The sequence below is a fragment of the Pinus tabuliformis genome, chromosome 9, assembly GCF_031772625.1.
Source record: "Pinus tabuliformis cultivar Carrire ecotype Pingquan chromosome 9, CPIR1, whole genome shotgun sequence".
Lineage (NCBI taxonomy): Eukaryota > Viridiplantae > Streptophyta > Pinopsida > Pinales > Pinaceae > Pinus > Pinus tabuliformis.
Window position 1 is genome coordinate 1,946,201,080 of NC_142307.1, and position 21,195 is coordinate 1,946,222,274.

Genomic DNA, 21,195 nt, shown 5'->3' on the forward strand with positions numbered 1-21,195 from the left:
CCAGTGCCACTCTCATGGTCACTTTCCAATCCTGCCACTTAACCCCCTGCCATTTGACTCTTCAAAGCTACCTTGGCCACTTTGGTTGTCTTTATTTCTTCCAATGATTTGAGGGCTTTGCGGATGATTTCTGGATTTGTGTTTGTGCAAGGCCCTACCTCATGTCTAAGAATTTGTGCAAGGTGGAACTTCAATCTGTATACCCCCCTGTCATATGATGCTCACATAAATTGCAAGTCAAATTTGATCTATCAAACCCTCCAGGTTCATCAAATTCCCACAGAGAGTCCAATTTCCTTGGCATGTTTGTAACTTTGTTGAATTTTGAGTTTTAATATAAGATTGAAGATTGAAGTTTGAAGTTTGAACCTAGGGCACAAGAAGAATTACAAGTTAAACAAATGAAATTAAAATTTACATACAACATTTTGAATTTTTGACCAAAAAAACCCTCAACTCAATGCAACAATAATGGCAAAAAAAAAATTCAAACCCAAGCAAAAATCATGGAAAAAAACTAGGGCACAAGAAGAAATTAAACAAATAAAACTAACAATCAATATTTTGCATTTTTGACCCAAAAACCCTCTCCACTAAATGCAACAAAAATGACAAAAAAAACACACTCAAATCCAAGCAAAAATCATGGAAAATATATGGGTGATAGAAACCTAAGTAAAAGCAAGAAAAAAACAAAAAAATAGGGCCAAATTTGATGCCCATACTTGAAAACCACGCCATGCTGAAAAAACTTGGTCCAAACTTGATTTTTTTTGCTTGGGATGCTAAATTTGTTCACTTTCCTCCTCTCTTGTCCTTGTAGATGAGTTCTCCTCCTCCTTAGCTCTCACCTTTGCCCTATTTTTGCAAAATGAGAGAAAAAACCAAAATTTAGCTTTAAAATCGCTCTGTCGTGCACGACTTGACGATCTTTTCCCATTGACTCGCTTTTTTTTTTCAAATTGAAAAAATTACCAATAAAATCGGGTGATTTAATCGACATCATGAAAAAATTGTAATTTTATTGAGATGTTCGCAACACTGTTTTTTAGGAGATGTGCTTGCACTCCCACACTCTATTCATACTAGTTGTACTCTTCAATCCCATTGACTTACTTTTGCGGTCACTTGTCAGACATTAACAAAATTTTCTTATGTTATCTCAACCACAAATAACGGGGCAAGTGGAGCTAAGATGGACTAAATCAATTTAGAGCTATTTGAACTAGCTTATTATCTTTGACTTCATCACGTATTGCACCAGGATGGTCTCTTAGTTTTGCTAGTTTCATTAGATAGCTTACAACTATATCTATCTTGCTCATGCGGGTAGCACTGAGTTTATCCCTTAGGCACATCTCCCTAGATATCTTCACATACTTGTACATGGTGCCTAAGGCATTGTACATGTCTTTGGAAGTATTCTTCCCAACGATATGGGGGAGTAGATGCTTCTTCATCGAATCCAATGGGACTTACTTCACATTCTTGTTCTACTCTGCCAAATCTTTAGGATATGTAGGTGTGACCTTCCTCTCTAAAAGATACCATAAGTTTGCTTCTTGTGGAAGAGGTTATGCAATTTGCGCTTAAACAATACAAAGTTAGAAGCACCCTATAGATGATCACACATGTATACTAGGGGTGGCCATTTCTATAATGCAACAAGAACAACCTTAGGAACTGAATCAGTCAACACAATAATCAAATCTACAACATACCCCAAGTGTGGGTCACCGATCTTCTGTCAAGCTCATTTTTCAAATCATTGGAAAATCCTAGGCACCCAACATCGTTAAACTCTTCTTAGGTCCACATGTGATAATTACTGGGACATATCTGCTTCAAACCTTGAAGTTACTTGGGCTTCACACCCTCTGAAGGTCTTCGAGAGCTCTCTACCCTAGATAATTGTTAGTTTTTGTAGCATTAGATGGTGTTATAGTCTCGACTTTGGTCAAAGAGGCTAGGACTCCAAAACCCATAAATTGTTTCTAAAAATTCCACCTAGAAGTAACTCAATTAAGTTAATTATTCAGTAATTAAATTTATTATTTTTCCTAAGTTTAACTTAGGGAAAATAATTAATTAACAACAATTAATTGAGAAAGGTGGGATTTATCTAGAAACTCACACAGATCAACTCAGAAATGATCTAAACCATTGTTAAGGATTTAATCGTGGCCGTTGGTGATCCAACTAGAGATTATAAGAGGAGGTTTATGGGGTTGATGGAGACAAACTTGGATGTCGAGTTCCTTGGCAGAGATCGAGTTTCCTAGCTGCAGTGATTCAACAAAGAGAAGTTCGGGCTAGAGAGGGGACACAGAGATAGTGAGGGGCAAAGATAGTGAATCCGGAGGAAGTTTTTCATTTCCGAAGAGTCAACTATAGGAGGGTCGAGTTTCCTCAGTGAGGCTGCAGAGAAGCTTCAGAAGTAGAGTTCGACTTGGTTGGAGTGAGGTTCGATTCAGTTGCTGGAGGCCGGGAGATTTTCCGGAGGGGCCAACGAGTCATTCTTAGAGGCTGAGTTGGGTTAGACGGCTTGATCAGAGCAACTTCCAAGTAGAGCATGTGAGGGATTGCGCAACATTGGCGTAGACGCTAACGCAGGGGTTTCGAGTAGCCTAGTTGGTGCTAGATTTGGCACTGGATCAATGTCGAGTGAGGCAAGATTTGTCTCACTAATATTTGTAGCCAGTTTATCTTGTAGAGGATTGCCAGTTTTGGGCATCTAGTTGTATTCAGAATTTCACTGCTGCATAATAATAAGAACCCTTAGTTGTTGCACTGATTTTCTCACATTGGTTTTTCCGGGGACAATTGTCCAAAAATAACAGTGTCATAAGTTTTGTGTGTGAACTCTATATTTTTCAGTTTCTAGCATTTTATTTTCCGCAACATTTTTATGGTGAAAATTGCAGTTGTGATTTTATTCGTTGTTTGTCATAACAAATAAACTGCTTAATAATTAATCAATTAGAAGAATAATTTATAGTTGCTGCAATAGAGTTAAAATTTTCACATCTCCATACAAGGAATCTAGAAGATTTCAGATTTACTGCTTTGATACCATGTTGAAATTATTTAGCACACGAAACATTGCTAGTCTGATTTCGAACCTACCTAATTAAGAAAACATAAATTTGATATGTCATCAAAACTGAATCTGATTTTTTACTTGGAACTTAAACACATCAAATTGAAGAAGGTAGCAGCAAGTACGCAGCTCTCAAACTCAAAGCACATCACTGTTTATTACTCTTGAAATAGGAAATACATGGAAAGTTTCAAACTCTATGCTTCCCCCACTGTTTCCTTATTCAGAAGAACTGAATTGAATAAAACTGATGCAAACTAAGTTAGGGCAAACAAAGAATTGAAGATTTGTATTAAAACTCAAACATACATTTAGCAAATAACAACATTCTTCTTATAGGCTCACTGGATAATAATATTTATATTAAACTATATTATTAATATCCACCACTTTAGCTATGTCTCATTAATGCGCTCCACATACGTCTTGGTTCTTGTACCCAAAACCTATACCCTTGCCATCTTCTTTATAGACTAGGAGGTACAATGAATTTGGACTCATGCAAAATAACTCGTGAATTGAAATAAACCTAAACCTAGGATTTATTCTTGGCATTCGGGATTAGCACTCTCAACCTTCATGAAAGAACTATTCCTAGGAAGCTGCGTGGATTAGAGGAGAGTGCATGCATCTCTCTCTTCTAGGAATTTGCACCTCATCAATGTTGGAAACTTTCCACATGCAAAGTGCCCTAGTTCACTGTGCATACATCTACTAACTCAAGCAAACTCAAAAATAGAATTGAATTACTAAATATAAAAAGCATCTAAATTGGAATTTTGGAACTAAACTAATGACGACATGAATGGACCCTTTATCTCTCTCCCCTCCATAGATGCCCGTGTGCCCCAATTACGGCTGTATGAAATTGCCGAAGGAGGTTGTGTTGTTGTTGCTGTTATTAAGGGTGTTGTACAAACTGCTGTATGGAATCTGTGTGGGATTACCTAGATCTTCTCTGCTCATTGTTGCCATTAATGGCACTCTATTGGACATTTTACAAGTTACTAAAAAATCTAATGATATTTAACTAACATAAAGCTTTTTCTAGCACAACCTAAGTATATAGCTAACTAATATATGTGTGTGTATGTAGTGAGCTATATGACTATATCTCTATGTAAAAAGGATAAAGGACCTGAGGGGTTGTCACCAATGGTGCTGAGCATCTGGCTAGTTTGTGCCAATAGGGGCCTAGTTCGAATCCCTGTGGGTGAGGTCCACCGATCCATGCTTATGGGTTTACTAGGGTTGTCACCAATGAATGCGGGGAAGCATCTCTTGGGTTTCTCTGTGAGGTCATTGAAAAACGGATAGATGATAAAGTATCCTATTACTATCCACTTAAACCAATTTGGTTCATTGGAAATGAGTTAGGTCCCTTTGATGCCAAAGGGAAACTAATATATAAGAGGTCAAATAACACTCACCTCCCCCGCGTTTTTCCTACCAACCCTCTAGACACTCACAGATGGGTTCTACGCTTGCCATGGTTGTAATATCTCCAACCACTTAGAAGACATAAGATGGGGTTCCGCTAGCCTAATAAGTTCCCGTAGGCTAAGGCAGGGGAATTTTTTTAATAATAGAACATGATTCGCCTAGGAAAACTTTATAACTGCCTAAGGGGTGAAAAATGGGACATATCCTAGGGTAATGAAAAGTCACTTTCATTTTATAAAGTGAAAAAGTTCCTAAAGTGACTTAATAAAATTAAATTATTAAAAAGGTAAATTGGCGACAAAAGTGACCACTTAATTATATAACGAGAAAAGTGAAGAGTCCCTTCACATTCTACCACTTGCATTTTTGAAAAAATGAATTTTTGGAGAGTTTTTGGAGTGAAGCTTAGGGTTTGGAAAACCCTAACTGCCATTGCTAGCTTCAACGTTGAAATTATACAACCTAATTGGTTCAGAGAGTGGAAAAACTCAGATTTCACTGTTGTGCTACCAAGGAGAAGAAGATTAGTAGAAGATAAAGGAGGTACAAGGTTTTATCAATTGACTCTATCTTTTGATATTGTGCTTTCTATATATTTTTTCACAAGGGGAGGTCCTAGCCAAATCTAAGGTCAATATTGACATTAAAGAGGGACCACACTCTGCCATAGAATTAGTGGGTTGAAACTGCCATATCTGAGCTCACATTGGTCGAGTTTCTCTGCCAAAAGGGATGCGATTCCTTATCTTTGTTTGCTGGTCGAGTCCTTTACTTATTGGGTCGAAGTTCTTGAGAGAGAATGACAGCTTATATCAGTTGGGAGGACGAGTTGTTGCTGGATTGAGTTTGGCATTTCAATGGGACAAGTTCTGAGCTTACCTGAATCGTGTTTCTTCATTTTCCCAGTGGGTGCCATCTCTATATGCTGGTCATATTTCTTTACTATCTGAAGGGGCCGTATTATATTCGTTATTGAGTCAAGTCATCTTGTTATGTGCAGGCTGCATCCTCTTTACTCAGTGGCTGAGACACATTTGGATGTTGTGCGTGTAAAATCAGTCAATAAGTGGACTCCTGCAGCGTATTCTTGGCTGAAGCAGAGGTTAAAGATTGAAAGAAAAGGGGGTTCGATTTTTGTAGCCACCATTATAGATATTCCTAAGGGGCTGAACATTAAATTGGAAGTCCATTGCTGTGTGTGAAATCAGGTTCCTCTGTTACACTCATTGTTATGTATTTCCTTACTGAGTTCATATAATGGCACTACAACTTCCAACTTGTTGAAAATGTACATGTTTATTAGTGAATAGTGTCATTTTTGAGTATTGCATGATATATTGGTTATTGGTTGAAATCTGGTTACATTTTTGTGCTATGGTGCGCTTTTACTCAAGACAAAACAAACAAAATTTACACCTACAACTATAAGGCATCAATTTGTTTGACAAAAACATACCCAGAAAACTTCACTAAAATCTTAGTTTTTTGTTGGGAAATCAAAGGTACTTATGGGTGGGTATCTTACAGTGGTATCAAGTCATGTTCTTGGACAACTGTGAGGTTCAAGGGGCAGATTATAACCATAGTTAATGAGTTCAAAAGATCACCCTTACGCCACTTACAAAAGGCACTACAAAACCAGAGAACCCACTCCCATTTTGAAGGAAGGGGAGATTCCTAAAATAGAAGAAGAAACCCCTTGCAAGGGGAAATGGGTAGAAGAGACACCTGAAAGAGGAGCCAAACATGGGGGATAAAGAGAGTCAAGCATTTAACAACCCTCTTAGTGCACTAAATGATTTGGCTAAGGGCAAAAAGGAGATGATAGATTTAATGGCCAGGATTGCAAACGAAGGGACTTCCATCGAGAGGGATTCTGTCAATGGTGAGGGGTCCAACACCGTTGAGGGCAGCCATGCCCGTCTTACCATGCTAAGCCATTCACACTCACATAATAGGGTACCCTGATCAAATATGCCTCAGTTCATACATGAGACAACAAAAGACGAGACATAGCATATAAGCTAGGGGATTCCTTATTCAGATTATTTGGAGCAGTATAGAGCATTGAGACATGAGTTCCAAACTGTTATGAGTTTCATTGACTTCTGCCCCCTCTAATTAAAGAGCAAGCCTAAGACAGTTCATAAGTCTTTGAGGCAAAGTCACGAGTTGCAGAAGACATTGGGAAAGGTGACCATCCCTTGCTTTGATGGGTCATCTAAATGCCCAACTCGGTCATGGGTAGAGAAGCTGGATACATATTTCTAGTTATGTAAGATGACAAAGGAAGATGCCATTAAGTTGGCGAGATTACATCTAGATGGGGATGCCCATGAGTGGTGGTACCATGCGTTGGTGACCATGGGTCATGCTAGCATCACTTCATACATTGAGTTCACTTAGAGGCTCATAAAGCGATTTGACAAGAAGGATCTAGAGCTTCATTTTAGGGAGTTGGCCTAGCTCAGGCGGACAAGCAGTGCGAAGGCCTATATTTCAGCATTTCAGAAACTAACAGTTATGGCCATAGACATTTCAGAGGTTAGGCTAGTGATGCTAATTGTGGAGGGGCTATTTGAGCCCCTACGTGGTTGGGTTAAAGGTTATCAACCCACCACTATTCGCAGTATAGTTAACAGAGTGAGGGACATGGAGGATGTTGTTCCTAAGAGCAGATTCACTCCTCAACGTTCTTCCCCCCCAGAAGAGTAAAGAGGTCAAACCTTTTTAGAAGGAATGGACCAAGAAATCGAAGATGGATGAGGATACCCAGAAGGAGCTGAGAAAGAAGAAGCTTTGTTTCAGCTGTCAGGAGCCTTGGCCACCAGGGCACAGGTGTGCAGGAAAGGACAAGGTGGGGAAGGCCCATTATACTGAGGTATATTCAAAGAGTGATAGCGATGATGATGATGAGGAGCCAATACTAGAGCAGGTACAGGGACAAGGATAACCAACAGATGGGGGTGAGACTTCACGGGCTATTGGCAAAGTCCCTATTATCGCATCCATGTCAGGTTTCCCATATATAATACTTTCAGGGTCAGAGGAGTTCTGGTGGGACACAAGGTGACGATCTTGATCGATGGTGGTGCTTCCCACAATTTCATAGATGCAACCTTAGTTGATTAGAGGTGGATCCTGACATAGGAGTTCAATGGCTTTGTAGTGGCCATACTAGGTGTCCATCAAATGAATTTCACTAGATATATCCCCAAGCTAAAGCTAACAATGGGGAATTACAAAATGACATATGATTTCTTCATGGTGGATGTGCCAGACACCAATGTGATGCTAGGAGTTTAATGACTCTATTACATTGGGAAGTATACTACCAATCAACTGAACATGGAGATGGAGTTTACAGACCCAACGGTTGGCAGGAAGGTTGTTTTGAGGGCCATACATCAATACCCACCGAATATAGTATCATCAACAATATGGAGGTGGTGTTGCGACGATGTGACATTGAGTGGGCAGTCAAGTGCTTCATTACAGACAACAGACAACTAGATCAATTGCGACAACATCTAGATGACATTAAGGTATTGCTCCATAAATACTAGAAAGTTTTTTTCTGACATCCTTCCCGGTAGACCACAAGACAGGGGTTTTGAGCATGATATAGAATTGGAGGAGGGTGTGCAAGTGATCATAACCAGTCCCTACCGACATCCCAAGGTCTATGAGGCTGAGATTGAAAATGCCATTAAGGAGTTGTTGAGTTTGGGTCATATTCAACCTAGGTCCAGTCCTTTTGCGTCTTCAGTGTTGATGGCTAAGAAGAAGGATGGTACCTTGTGGATGTGCATTGACTACCAGGCCCTTAACAAGAGGACAATCAAGATTTGAAATCCTATTCCTAGGATAGATGAGTTGATGGATGAGCTGAGGGGAGCCAAATATTTTTTGAAGATAAATCTTTGTTCAGGCTACCATCAAATTCAAGTTCGGGAGCAGGACATCTCGAAGATAGCTTTCAGGTGCCATTATGGGCACTACGAGTTCCTAGTTATGCCATTTGGGCTAACCAACGACCCCACAAATTTACAGTCATGCATGAACCATGTGTTCAACAAATAGTTACGAAAGTACTTGCTGGTTTTCTTTGATGATATACTTGTCTACAACAAGACTTGGGAGGATCATCTAGTGCACTTGGACGAGGTATTGGGGATTCTAGAAGAATAGGAACTATATGCAAAGGAGTCCAAGTGTGAATTTTGGATGACAAAAATGCTCTACCTAGAGCATGTGATTGGGAATGATGGGGTTCAGGTCCATCAAGAGAAGATCTGAGAAATCATCAAATGGTTTGTCCCGAAAAATATAACTGAACTAAAAAGCTTCCTTGGTCTCATGCTATATGAAGTTTATTAAGGGATTCTCGCAGTTTGACAATGCCTCTTACAGACCTCACCAAAAAGGGGGCTTTCAATTGGACCGATAAAGCACATGGAACATTTGAGAAGATCAAGCAGGTGATGAGTTCATGCCCTGTGCTTGCACTACTAGATATCACTGCACTCTTGAGCCTTCTTCCGTGCGGTTGGGGCTTAAACTAAGAGAAACCCTTTTTTCTCATACTAGAACTTGTTGTAGACCAACAACATTAGATATCAGTCAAAAATCTTATTTCAACAATAAAGAATCTTCTATACATTCAATGCAAATGATAATAGGTGTAGGGATCATATGAAAAGTTTCTCCCTCTTAATGAGCAATCACTTGAGTCATCATCATTCAAGTCATCAGCCTGTCTACAATACTGTCAAGCATCAACAAAACTATTAGATCATGAAATCCAAGTATATCAAGTTCTACAACATATATTTATCATGGTCATAACATGTTAGCTTCAACTACTTCTCATCACATGACATCAAATTTTCATAAAGAGTTAGAACATAGTTTTAAAAACTGGAACTGGTGACCGAACCGATCCACCTAATAAACCAGGTTTCAAACCGGAAACGGTCAAACTGGGACTAGTAAGATCTCAATGAACTAGTTAAAAAAATAATATATTAAATAATTAATTTGTAATGAAAAAAAACTATTTTTAAGATTTAAAACCATGATTCCAAGCCAATAGAGACAAAATATGCAAAGTTTGTTCATCTATATACCATGTAAAGGTGAATATATCAAAATGGCAACGAGTGCAATACATATCATTGACAAAATACATAAGCAATGAGGCTCTAAATGGCCTATAAAGTCCAAAAACAATGCTTCAAAACAATGGGGTAGGGGCCTAAAAAGATTAAATGCATGCATTGTTTCATTTTAGTTAGAGCTCCTTGTATGATTGTCAAGAAGAGTAGGAAGTCCTCTTGGTACACATGATATTATATACCTTGGAAAGCTATCAACATGATATTAGCAATGCTCATCTCTCACAAGTATAGCCCCTTTCATATCTATCTATAACACCTAGTGCGTTGTTGTCAAAGCTATAAATAAGCCCCTAGTCAAGAGTCAAAACACATTAAAACATTATGTCATCATGATCCTAGTTAGTCTGCCTAAATGATTGAAGGACATGCACATCAATGAGTTTGAGGTATTGATTAAGCAAGAACCTAGTGTGAGATCATCATCTTCCATCAAATCTCCAAGCTTGCTCAGTGTATTCAGATTTTGATGATCGATTGATTCTAACATAGTTGTTGTGCAAGCATTGAGGTAGACAAAGTGCCTCATATATCATCATTTTGAAAACCAAAGGGAGCGTTGTTGTGTTTTTTTGCCAAGTAGGATGGCACTAAGGCTTATCTTCATATATTCAAAGGCATTCCTTCTCTTGATCCAGTTCTTAAGAAAATATGCTCTTTGTTTACATAGGCAATGAAGTAGCTTTGAGTTTAACCTAACAAGGATTTTCCTATAACTTCCACAAAGTACACTGAACCTTGGCAATGAACCAGCCGATTTGACCATAAGTCGGTTGGTTCGGCCCTAAACCGGCCGGTTTGGTCCAGTTTATGCGGTTTTTAGGATAAATAGGTTCTTAAACCAGGTTTTTTGTATGGTTTGACCCAACCGCCCAATGAACTAGTCGGTTTGACTGGTTTCCAGTTCATGCCGACCGGTTTTTAAAACTATGAGTTAGAATCTTATGATTAGGGCAGTTGATAGATTTATCATCATACTTGAAAGATCATAATTATTCAATCATCAAGATAGGGCATCCAGATTTATCACATTGTCCAATTCACTAAGCTTATCAAAATCTAGGGAAGGTCAACAAGAAGATCCTAAATATTAATCTTATTGTTATACTTCTACCATCATGGTTACTATGCTTATCACAATCATTAATAATCGAATCAAGTTACCATATATAAAAAACAATGAGCTAGCCTTCTTATGAAATCCATCATGTCTAAGATGTGAGATGCTTTGTCAAATATCAACCATATCAATATATCAAAAATCATTGTTTCTAAGTGAATTTACCATGACTTAATACAATGTAAGATACCAACTGCACCATATCATCATAAGTACCATGAATCAAACTCACTTTCATATTGTAACATACCCGACCCCTTCATTTCACATTCGAGGAATGGGGTAACAAATTTTTTTCCTTGCTAATTAGTTCGGAATGGCTCTTGGACTTCGACTCACCTTGTGATTACATTTCGTAGTCCCCTCCGGAATACCGATCTTCCACTAGCGTGTCACAACTCCGGGACCCTCACGGCTTCTCGACTCTCGACTTGAGACACCCCCCCAAAATTTGACTGTCCAACTTGTAATTTTTTCATCAATTGTTCTATGCTGCAGCTATTAATTCAACAATATCCAATAACATCCAACTTAACAATTTCCACTTCTTTATTTAAGCAATGATAGTGGAGCAATAGTAGATAGTAGGGTTGGAGCCCTTGAGGTTGGTGCCTCAGATTTGACAAGGTTGGAGCCTTGGAAGTCCAAGTCAGTGCTTGGCAAATATAGGTTGGAGTCTGGGAGATTGAAGATCAGTGTCTTCATCTAGGGTTGGATCCATACCTATATCGTACTTGATTCATTGTAAAGATTATATTAATAAAAGCATTTATTTCTATTGTTCATTTTGTGTTCTAAATATAAGTGATCTAACTGGTAAAAGTAACAATTGAAAAGAAATACTGATTCACCCCCCTCTTAGTATTTTCAACAGAGGTCTTCTAGATTTAGATGGCTTTCCCTTTCCTTTCTTATACTTGGACTTGACAACTTGAGAAGCATTTCCTAGTGGTGGTGAAATCTTTCCTTCCACATAGTCCATACTCATCTAAGGTGACATTGATCCTGGTCTTCCATGCTGCAAAGCCAGATGAGTCAGCTAGCTTTTCATTGTCTTTGAAATAAGAGGTAGACATTTTTATCAAAAGATTTTCTCCTTTCAATTAGCTGCTTAGAAGATGGATGCTCTTGCTCTATGTCTCTTGGGCTTGTCTTCAACTTGGCTCTAATACCATGTAAATTTTTCATCAATTGTTCTATGTTGCAACTATTACTTTAACAATATCCAATAACATCCAATTTAACAATTTCCACTTCTTCAATTTAACCAATGACAATAGAGCAATAGTAGATAGAACAATTATTCAAATGCACGATGAAAGACAACCAAGAAACAAGAGACAATATTTGGTCAATGACCAAGAAAAAACCCCACAAGTGGGAAAAACCCTTTGCAAATCTTCTTCTATTAGATTGTCTTCAAATTCTGAATGTCAAAATGACGAGGAAGAGTCAAATTAGGTCAACTATTGAATTTGCAAAAAGTCAACAACAGTTCACTGCCCTACCAATCAAGTCAACAATAGTCAAATCATGGTCAAATCTGCTTCAATTTAATTCGGTCAAAGCCCAGTCAATGCAACCTCTTTTGTTGGTCAAGGATCAGACAAAACAACTCGAAAAACTTCAGTCCAACTTGGTCAATGGAGTGAGAAAGAGTACAACTCTTTTCTGTGGTCAATAGCAGTCAAACTCCTCAAAATGCCTCGGTTTTAGAGCCCAAAAATGTGGCTTGATGGTACAGATCTTCTCCAAGAAAATTGAAGTCAAAAGTCTCCTTTTGACCCTTGGTTAACGCTGGTCAAAGGTGGTCTAGCTGCTTCAGAATTTCATCCTTCCTTCCTCATTGAATTCGGCCTCCTTAATCAGATCCAAAACCCAAGAAAACCAAGCCAAACCAAATACCCAATCATCACAAGTCAAAGATGCCAAAGAGAGAAGTCAAAGAATCCTCCAAACCCTCGCACATGCGAAGAAGAATAGAGTTGCCTTTAAATTGTACGAACCAAACAATTGAAGAGAGAAGAAGAATGTGTGTTGTGTGATGTCCAAATGAGGCAAGAGGGCACTTGTATATATATGCAACTTGAGGGGTGTCATTTTGTCCATGAGATGTGTCATTTGACCCAAGGTCGACCTTGACAATTTTGTATTTGTGGGCTTGACCTCAAAAATCCACTTTTCCTTATTCGAATTGAGTGCTTCAAAAGTCAATTTTGGTCCTCTCGAAAAGAGGAATTCAATGCAATGATTATCTCCATGAAATGAGCTGTCCAAAGTGGAATTTGGCCATAGTTGCACAATTTAACACAACTAACGTGTCTCGACTCCGAGGCCCTCATAACTTCTCGAGCTCTCAAGTGGGGCCTCCCCCTCAAAATTTGACCTTCCTATATTGCTCTTCACAATAATTATGGGCTTCCAGTACTCCCGGATGCCACGTGACCCTCCACACGCCATTCATCGATGTTCTTTTGGGACCCCAACCCCGACGCATAAGCCTGACTACTTTCGAGTTAATGACCCTAAGTGATAGAGAATTTCTCCATCAACTAGTGCGCCATCAAGTGATAATCCCTGGCATATGTGATTCCCTGGGGAATTCAGCCCTTCCCGTTCATGGGGTTTTCACTTCCTGGGGTCTATCCATTCCCAGGGTGATGTTAGGTCGATATCATCCACACCACGTGTCGACCTGCGGGAGGTCCAAGTGTCACTTGTATGTGGCTCCTTGGCATACCCCAAAGCTCCCAAACTACTTGCCACGTGTTCCTCAAGACCTCATGCTGACTTCATCTCCTCTTGACAATAAGTCTCCATTTGTTGAGAGCGAGGGTTTCCCTGGCGTCTGGGTTCACATTTGGTTTTGCGTCGTAAACCGGGAACCCTGGAACACAAAACTCTTTAAGAATCTCTCACTCAAGGCTCCAAGGTTCCGACCTTCCAGGTTTCTGGGGTGGCCACCTCTGGCAGCTTCCCGACTTGACGGATCCGCGTGACGGAAGAAGTCTCCATCAACGTCTCTCAACAGAACCCCGATGTCCTTGCCATTAAGTCCCCAACTCTAATTTAAATTACCTTTCAGGCTTCAGGCTCTACGACCTTTCTGCCCTGTCACGCTGACCATTCACATGAAGTGAATTTGGTTCCACCAATCGAAAGCTCCCTTGACTAGGGTTTTGACTGTCCAGAGGATAAGGTTAGCCCAACATTTTCCTATAAGTTCATGACTCGGGCAAAGGACCTCGTCTCTGCATCGCGCAATGTCTTAGACGAAGAGCTTTGCAGCCTCCTCAGCTACAAGCTCTACCGCCGCACAGGCTTCTTTGAGCTAGTCTTGCCAACTATGGCTCTTTCTCAAGAATCTGGTAGACTCCCAGACGTGCTCCATAGTTTCATGACGATGCCCTTGGTTGTTTAGGGAGGCCTATGACATTATCCCTCCTGAGCTTAGGTGATAGATTCTCTAATGAGTTCGTGGCCCATGTGCCTTCTGTTCCCAATGGGAGGGAATACCACCCAGGTTGGCATGGGCGCTCCTGCGTGGTTTACCAACTACGGGCTTGGCATAGACTCCCGAGAGGTTCCTACCTCTCCTGCCACATGCTGACGGTACCAGATCCTGCGTCGAACCTGCAAGCAGCTACATGCCAGTACGCAGAGCCTTCAGGTGCCTTGACAGCCACCTCAAGACGCCAACAATGTGTATCCATCTTGCTAGAAATGCAAGGCTGAAAGACGTTCAGGCAAAGTTGGCGGCTCAACTGGTCCTAGGGAAAAATGACCTTTGACATTAATGCATTTCTTGCCATGCAACACCGCAACTTGTAACTTGGCCAACAAATGACACACAAGCGCGTACAGACCCTACTATGGAGAGGGTCTCCCATGTAATCTTCATATTTATAAAAAGGGTCTTAGAACCCACTACTCTCAAGTATTAATCCAAGCTCTTATGGCTCGGCCATGATATGTAACGAGTTCAGTCTCTTTCTCATTAAGTTACTTATGTGCTACTCCTCACACTATTAAACATGTATGGAGATCCATGTTCAACAAAACATTGTGGTTTACTCTTTGTTATCATGTAGTTCGTTATGCCTCTTATGCATCAGATGTTCTGTGTCTACCATTAACAATCATTACACACATTTTTGCTTTCAACTTTCACACACATGCATCTATATTTTCAACGCATATATTTATATATTATTATATACATCAAGAGCATATTCCCACAAGGATGTAACACATATGCAAACATAATCAATATGATGTAGTTCCAAAATCCAGAACCATTATTTACAACACAACAACATGATTCAATAGAAGATAAACAACGTAAACAAATACTTATCTTTGGACTTGCAGGGCAACTGTGTTTTGGACAAGGACTCTCCACCCAACCGTAGACAACTGCAGCCACACTTACTTGTAGTTGTCACCCTCGAGTCAGATTCCAGAATCTGAGGGGGGTTTCTTGCTTCAGGGACTAGCACACCAACTTCTGTTGATTCTGAGACTCTAGAGGACTTCCTTCCTCAATCCCACCAACTGACAGCTACTTGCTTAGCCGACATCAGGAGTCCAGAGGCACCCAACCTCACCCTCAAGTGCGCACACACTAATTCAACCCCCTTCCAAGGAGTCCATAATCCACTGTACCGTACAAGCGGTAACCTCAAGTATTCATTCTTGTCTTCCTCTGCTTCTGCTTCAGGATGGTCTCTTCCCAAGCTATTACAGGGCTCTAGAGTTTTCTATCTCAACCCACAACCTCCAGGGGATCCAAGCTGTTACAGTGCTCCAGAGATTCCATCCCAACCCACAGCCTCTAGGGACCAAGTTGTTACATGGCTCCAGCGACCTCTGTTTCAACCCACTGCCTCTAGGGACCCAAGCTGTTATAGGGCTCCAGGGATCCTATCTCAACCCATAGCCTCCAGGGACCCTAAGTTGTTATAGGGATCTAGAGACTAGCAACTCAATCCACATCTTCTAGGGATTGAGAACCAATCCCCTTCTCTTCTCTTCTCTTTAGCGGTGTGTGCTGGAAGCTCTTGCCGAGTCTTTCCTCGATACTGTTCTCTTTTTTTTTTTTTTTGTTATTCCGTCTCTTTGTGTCTCTTCCTCCATCTCAATGTGTCTTTCCTTATTCTGTCTCTTCCGAAAAAGAATGTCCTCCTTCGATCCTATGCCTCTAGCTTTTCTTGGCCTCTCCCTCGGCCATCATTATGGTTGTGTCCTCGCTGGCTTATAGTGCGCAATTCCTCCATAAAATCCCTGTCCTTTTTTTTATGGTTGCTTCTCAAGCAACATGGGCCTGCATACTTCCTCTTGTAGATCATTCAATTTCCAAGAGCTCCTTCATTAATTCATGCACCAACCAGCCTTTAATGGCTAGCCTGCATTTTCAGGTTTTTTCTTTGCACAAGAAACCATGACATCCCAAGCAAGTGACCTCCTCCCTAGTGCTGGAATCTGTGTCCCTTGACTTAGTCCCCTTTTTCTTGATTTTCAATTGTTGCAAAATATTTACAATGCATTTACAATGCAACTTGTACGAAGATTCTGGGTGGGGCTGTCACAGATATGCATGCATGAGCCATTTGTGAAGGAGACATTCTCATCATACCTTAGGGCTTACCTTGCCATCCAATATTGCAACTGAAACATAACATTGAAACAACATATCATATATACCTTGTAGTATTCAAATACTTGTGCACCTTCTTGTTTGACATAGGCAATTGTAGTATTTTGTCAATTTCCTTGTCATGGGCAACTGTAGCTTTTCTCTTCCTGCATTAGCCATCCTTTCCTGCACCGTTAGATGATCCTCAAGAAGAATCTACTTATCACATCTTATCAGGAGGTTAGAAGTATCCAAATACTCAATTATACATGCAGGAAGTATAATCAATGATCTAAACAAAAGTAAAAACATAAAAAAGTAATATAAATCGAAAAATACGTATTTTCAATGAGAGGTGATCATCTCCCTCTTGAACCAATATTCAAGAGTCATGAGTGTCCATTGACCATATAACATTGTTGCCTTCAATATATCAACTTCATCAATAACCAAGGCCTAATTGAGACTATCCCATCTAGGGCTACATCAAATCTGTCACAAGTGCTTGAACATCTCCACATTGATCATGCTAGGGTTTCTAGATTGCATATCTCAAATCTTTGCCATAAACCAAGGTTTCTCCCAAACCCTAATCTCATAATATCCATCAAACCATAATAACCAAATTGCCTAGGGTTTCCTTCAAACCCTAGTATTCTTTTAGGTCTCCTCCATCTTCTCTTGCTTTCATGAAAGGTGCCTTCATAGGGGTGATCTTAATGACTTTTCTTCAACCTAGCTTTGATACCATGTTAATTTTTCTTAGGGCTATATTGTTCTTTGCTTTTATAATTGCATTTCATTATTTGCATATTAAATTCACCCCATAACATCATAATATTATTCAAATTTACATCATTATTCAACAACATATGCAACTATATAGAAATAACAATATCATCATTAATGCAGCGGAACATAAAGGAACAATGGAAGAAAAACATTCACACATAAAGACATTGGTATTGTTCAGAGACCAGGGAAAAAACCCACTATGGGGAAAACCCTTGCAAATTCTTCTTCTTATTAGATTGTCATTGAATGATTCAGCAAAAGAAAGTACAATGATCCACATCTTCTAGCATAAACCTATCCAACAAAATCAACTAAATAATATCCATGAAATGAACCCAGCAATGCTAATACTCAAAACCCTGATTCAAAGGCTTGTGATCAGCTGTCGTTGTCTGTAGTCAACTGTCGAACCTGAGTCAACTGACGAAAACTTCAGTCAATTGAAAATCCAAACCCTAGGTCCCAACCGCAGGGAAGGTGTGTTGTGTGTGTAGATGAGAGGCTTCAACCGCATAGATGAGCCAACCTACGTGCGGTTGCAACCGATATTTCTTCATGACATGTCCGTAGTTGTGACCCAAAACCCCAAAACAAAGATGGGAGCTTCAGACCCTACAATTTCACCTTCGTGCGAACTTATTCTCTGAGCCCTGTCTGAGACTTGTGTGAGCCAAAACCAAGAAAGAGAAATAGAAGAATGATCCAAGATGATGTCCAAATGAGGTTGAGGTCACTTGTATTTATAGCCTTCCAAGGGTGTCCAATTTGCTTTAGGGCTGACCTAATCAAATATGCACATGTGGGCTTTAATTCAAAAATACACTTTCCCTTGTCCAAATTGAGCACTTCAATAATCAAAATCGGTCCTCTCGAGAAGAGAAGTCTAGTCCCATGGTTGGAATTTGTCACAGACCTTATTGCCTCAGAGAAATGGTTTGCTACCTCAAAGGGATTGATCCCAGCCACGCTATCTCAAAGGGATTGATCCCAGCCTCGCTACCTCAGATAAATTGATTCATTGTCCTAGAGGGCTTGATCCCAACCTTAGAGAAGACGATCCACTGACTCAAAATGGTTGAACCCAATCCTCGCTGCCTCAAAAAGCCTTTGCTTCCACAGAAAACCAATTCGCTGTCTCTAGAAGGGCCTTTATTGCTCTAAAGAAGTAGTCCACAGCCTCAAGAATACTCCGCTACCCATAAAATTAATTCACTACCATAAATAGATAAATCTCAGTCCTTTTGCTGCCTCAGAAAATTATGCTTAGCCAGAATTCGGTCTTGTAGCAAGATAAATAGGAGGATTAGCTAAGGTGGAATCTTTCCCCACCGAAACCAATCTGAGAAAAGGGTTCTTAAAACCCTCCAAGAGCCTCAACCCAAAATCAAAAAGAATAATAATCGATGATGATCATAATGAATCTCCTCTTTCCTTTTTATAGATTCTCTTTGGGTTTTTTTCCCTCCTAATTTCTATTTTGAGTGACTAACAAGTTTCCCTCCATTTGCCCCAAATGAACTATTATGATCTAATGTTGCCTAAGTAACATTAGACAATGATTCCCCCCTTTTCAAATGACTACAAACTACAGGTTTAAATAAGCTACTGCATCTTCCCTTTGGAAATTAATTTGAAGAGGATATTACATTATAAATGCTAAATCTCTAAAATATAAGCTTGGGCTCCTAAGCTATGCACCCATTATCCATACGAAAGCATTATCATAAAGAAGTAAAAGGCACATTAGACGGGTGGAAAAAGTAGGTGAAGGAAAAGGGATAACTCATGCCTCCATGCTTGCTCCCTCCTTATATCTATACACTCAAGATGTTGGATCACCATTAGCTGGTCACTTGGATATGGCTCCTTGCCCTGAAGTCATACCCACTCCATTACTACCATCTACACATTCACCTATGGATTAAGGGGTTAACTTGGGACCTATTACTTTCTGTTGGGGGTTGGAAACACCTAATAAGTTTATCCATCTAGCCATCCCTAACATAAGAGAGTGAAAACTTATACGGAACTTGGTCTAGTTAGATAGTTGAGGGTGATATTTGTGTGAAGTATGTGAAAATTTCGTAAATCGGAATCCTTACTGCAACAATTCATTAAACTTCTCCTATTTGTTAATTACATAAACAAATTATTTACTATTTCCTACAGCAAATATCGAAGCTAATACAATGCAGCCTATACCAATTAAATAATATGCCCAAAACAAGAACAGAACAATAGAGAAAGATACAACAAAAATGACACAATATTTTTTGGACAAATGTCCCCGGAAAAACCCAATGCGGGAAAACCAGTGCAACAAATCTGAGTGTTTTATTATTAAGCTAAAGTATTTCTAAGTACAACTACTGGATGCCTTGCTGGCAATCCAGTACAGAGAATATCACTCAGCAAGAGAAACTAGTGAGATTACCTCACTCTACATTGCAAGTCTTGGCTGATTCGGTAGCTGAACCAACGAGTTCCCCGACTGCTTCTGCGCTGACCCTGCATCAGCCTCTAAGGCTCTGCTTCACCTCTGCTGGAGATCAATTTGCTTCCAGCAGCTAATTCCATGCCTCTCAGGTTAGAAACGTCAGCCTCCCAGCAAATCTTGGACTTTTGCATGGAGGCCTTTGCGTTGCTCTGCATGGGGCCTATGTGAGCCCTTCCTGGCTTTGCGTCATCCTCTCTGGCCTCTGCGCTGCGTCCTCTGTGTGTCTCTTTGCCTCTCTACTGAGTATCTGTTGACGGTGCTGGACCCGCCAACATGTCAAGGGGATCTCCTTGGTAAGAAGTCCCAATTAGACCTTAGACCGTTTGGTGTAGGAGTCCCAGTAGTGGGTCGTAAGGTAATGCCTTGACCGTGATGTTGCACAGAGGCAAGTAAGATAACTCTGTCAGTAGCAAGGGTGTGATTGATGCAGTGAGTCAAGGAATGAGTATGAGAGGTTCCAACACTTTGAAGGGAGAGGAAGGTGAAGGTGAGTTCCAAGTTGAAAGGGATCAGTCCCAACTCAGCTAGGAACACACAACACAAAGGACATGCACAGCTTCCGACAGAGCAGTCGACACGGATGCAGCAGTCACAACATACAAGGTAAGATAACACGAACAACACTCACGGATCAGTCCGAGACGAGTGTGACGGTTGATATAACAAGGTTCAGAGAAAGGTCTGTCTGATGTCTGGCAGAGCAGTTGACACGGACGGTGACAACATTAACAACATATGCAACACATTAACAACAAGATTCATATAATTGCATACAAATTAGTTCATATACAAGTACGTAAGTTAAACAACATATATCATTAAGGCAACTGGAGCAGTCCAACTACAATAACAACATATGCATGAAAATGTGCTGGCTTTTATTATATAAAGAAGTGTAAGTCACAATCATACAATACACCATGTAAACCTGCTAGCCCCATCAGTGGAACATTACAGCCACATCTGCCTGCTCCTCCAAAGAGATGTACTAGCTTCGTGCAGTGGAGAAGGCAAGGCGTGTGTTGGTATCATCCTAAGACCCTTTTTCCTTCCCAGTTTCACATCATTTATCCATACACTTTCATCATTTATCCCTCAAAATCCTTGAATATTGATTATTAATTGTTCTATAGTTATTAGATTGCATAAGAATTAATTTAGGGGTTTTATGTTCCAGAATTAGAGGTTTTTGATGACTTGACTACAGGAAGTACCCACAACCTGTAATGAGTTTACCGTTTGACATGTGGCGCAGCGGATGAGCGAGAACGGAAAGCATGGGCGAAAAGTGGAATGTCCAAGGATGGACAATCACCTATCTTCCATCCAAATCGGGCCTCCTAAGCATGCGGTCAACCTCAGTCAAAGCAGGGTACTCTGGCGCATAAAAGCAGCAACAGCATTGTTCTATTTTCATTTTGATTTTTC

The 21,195-nt window shown here is 40.1% G+C and overlaps 1 pseudogene across 2 annotated transcripts in view; it reads left to right on the plus strand.

Annotated features, from left to right (window-relative positions):
* Positions 1–21,195, plus strand: part of LOC149156759 (putative pentatricopeptide repeat-containing protein At3g13770, mitochondrial pseudogene) — an 82,214-nt pseudogene that overhangs the window by 30,449 nt on the left and 30,570 nt on the right. The window contains exon 2 of one of the 2 annotated variants that reach the window (XR_016262335.1): positions 5,544–5,751. The exons of the other annotated variant lie outside the window; for it this stretch is intronic. The product of XR_016262335.1 is annotated as a putative pentatricopeptide repeat-containing protein At3g13770, mitochondrial pseudogene, transcript variant X1 (transcript). The remainder of the gene's footprint in view (positions 1–5,543; positions 5,752–21,195) is intronic. 2 annotated transcript variants of the gene reach the window in all.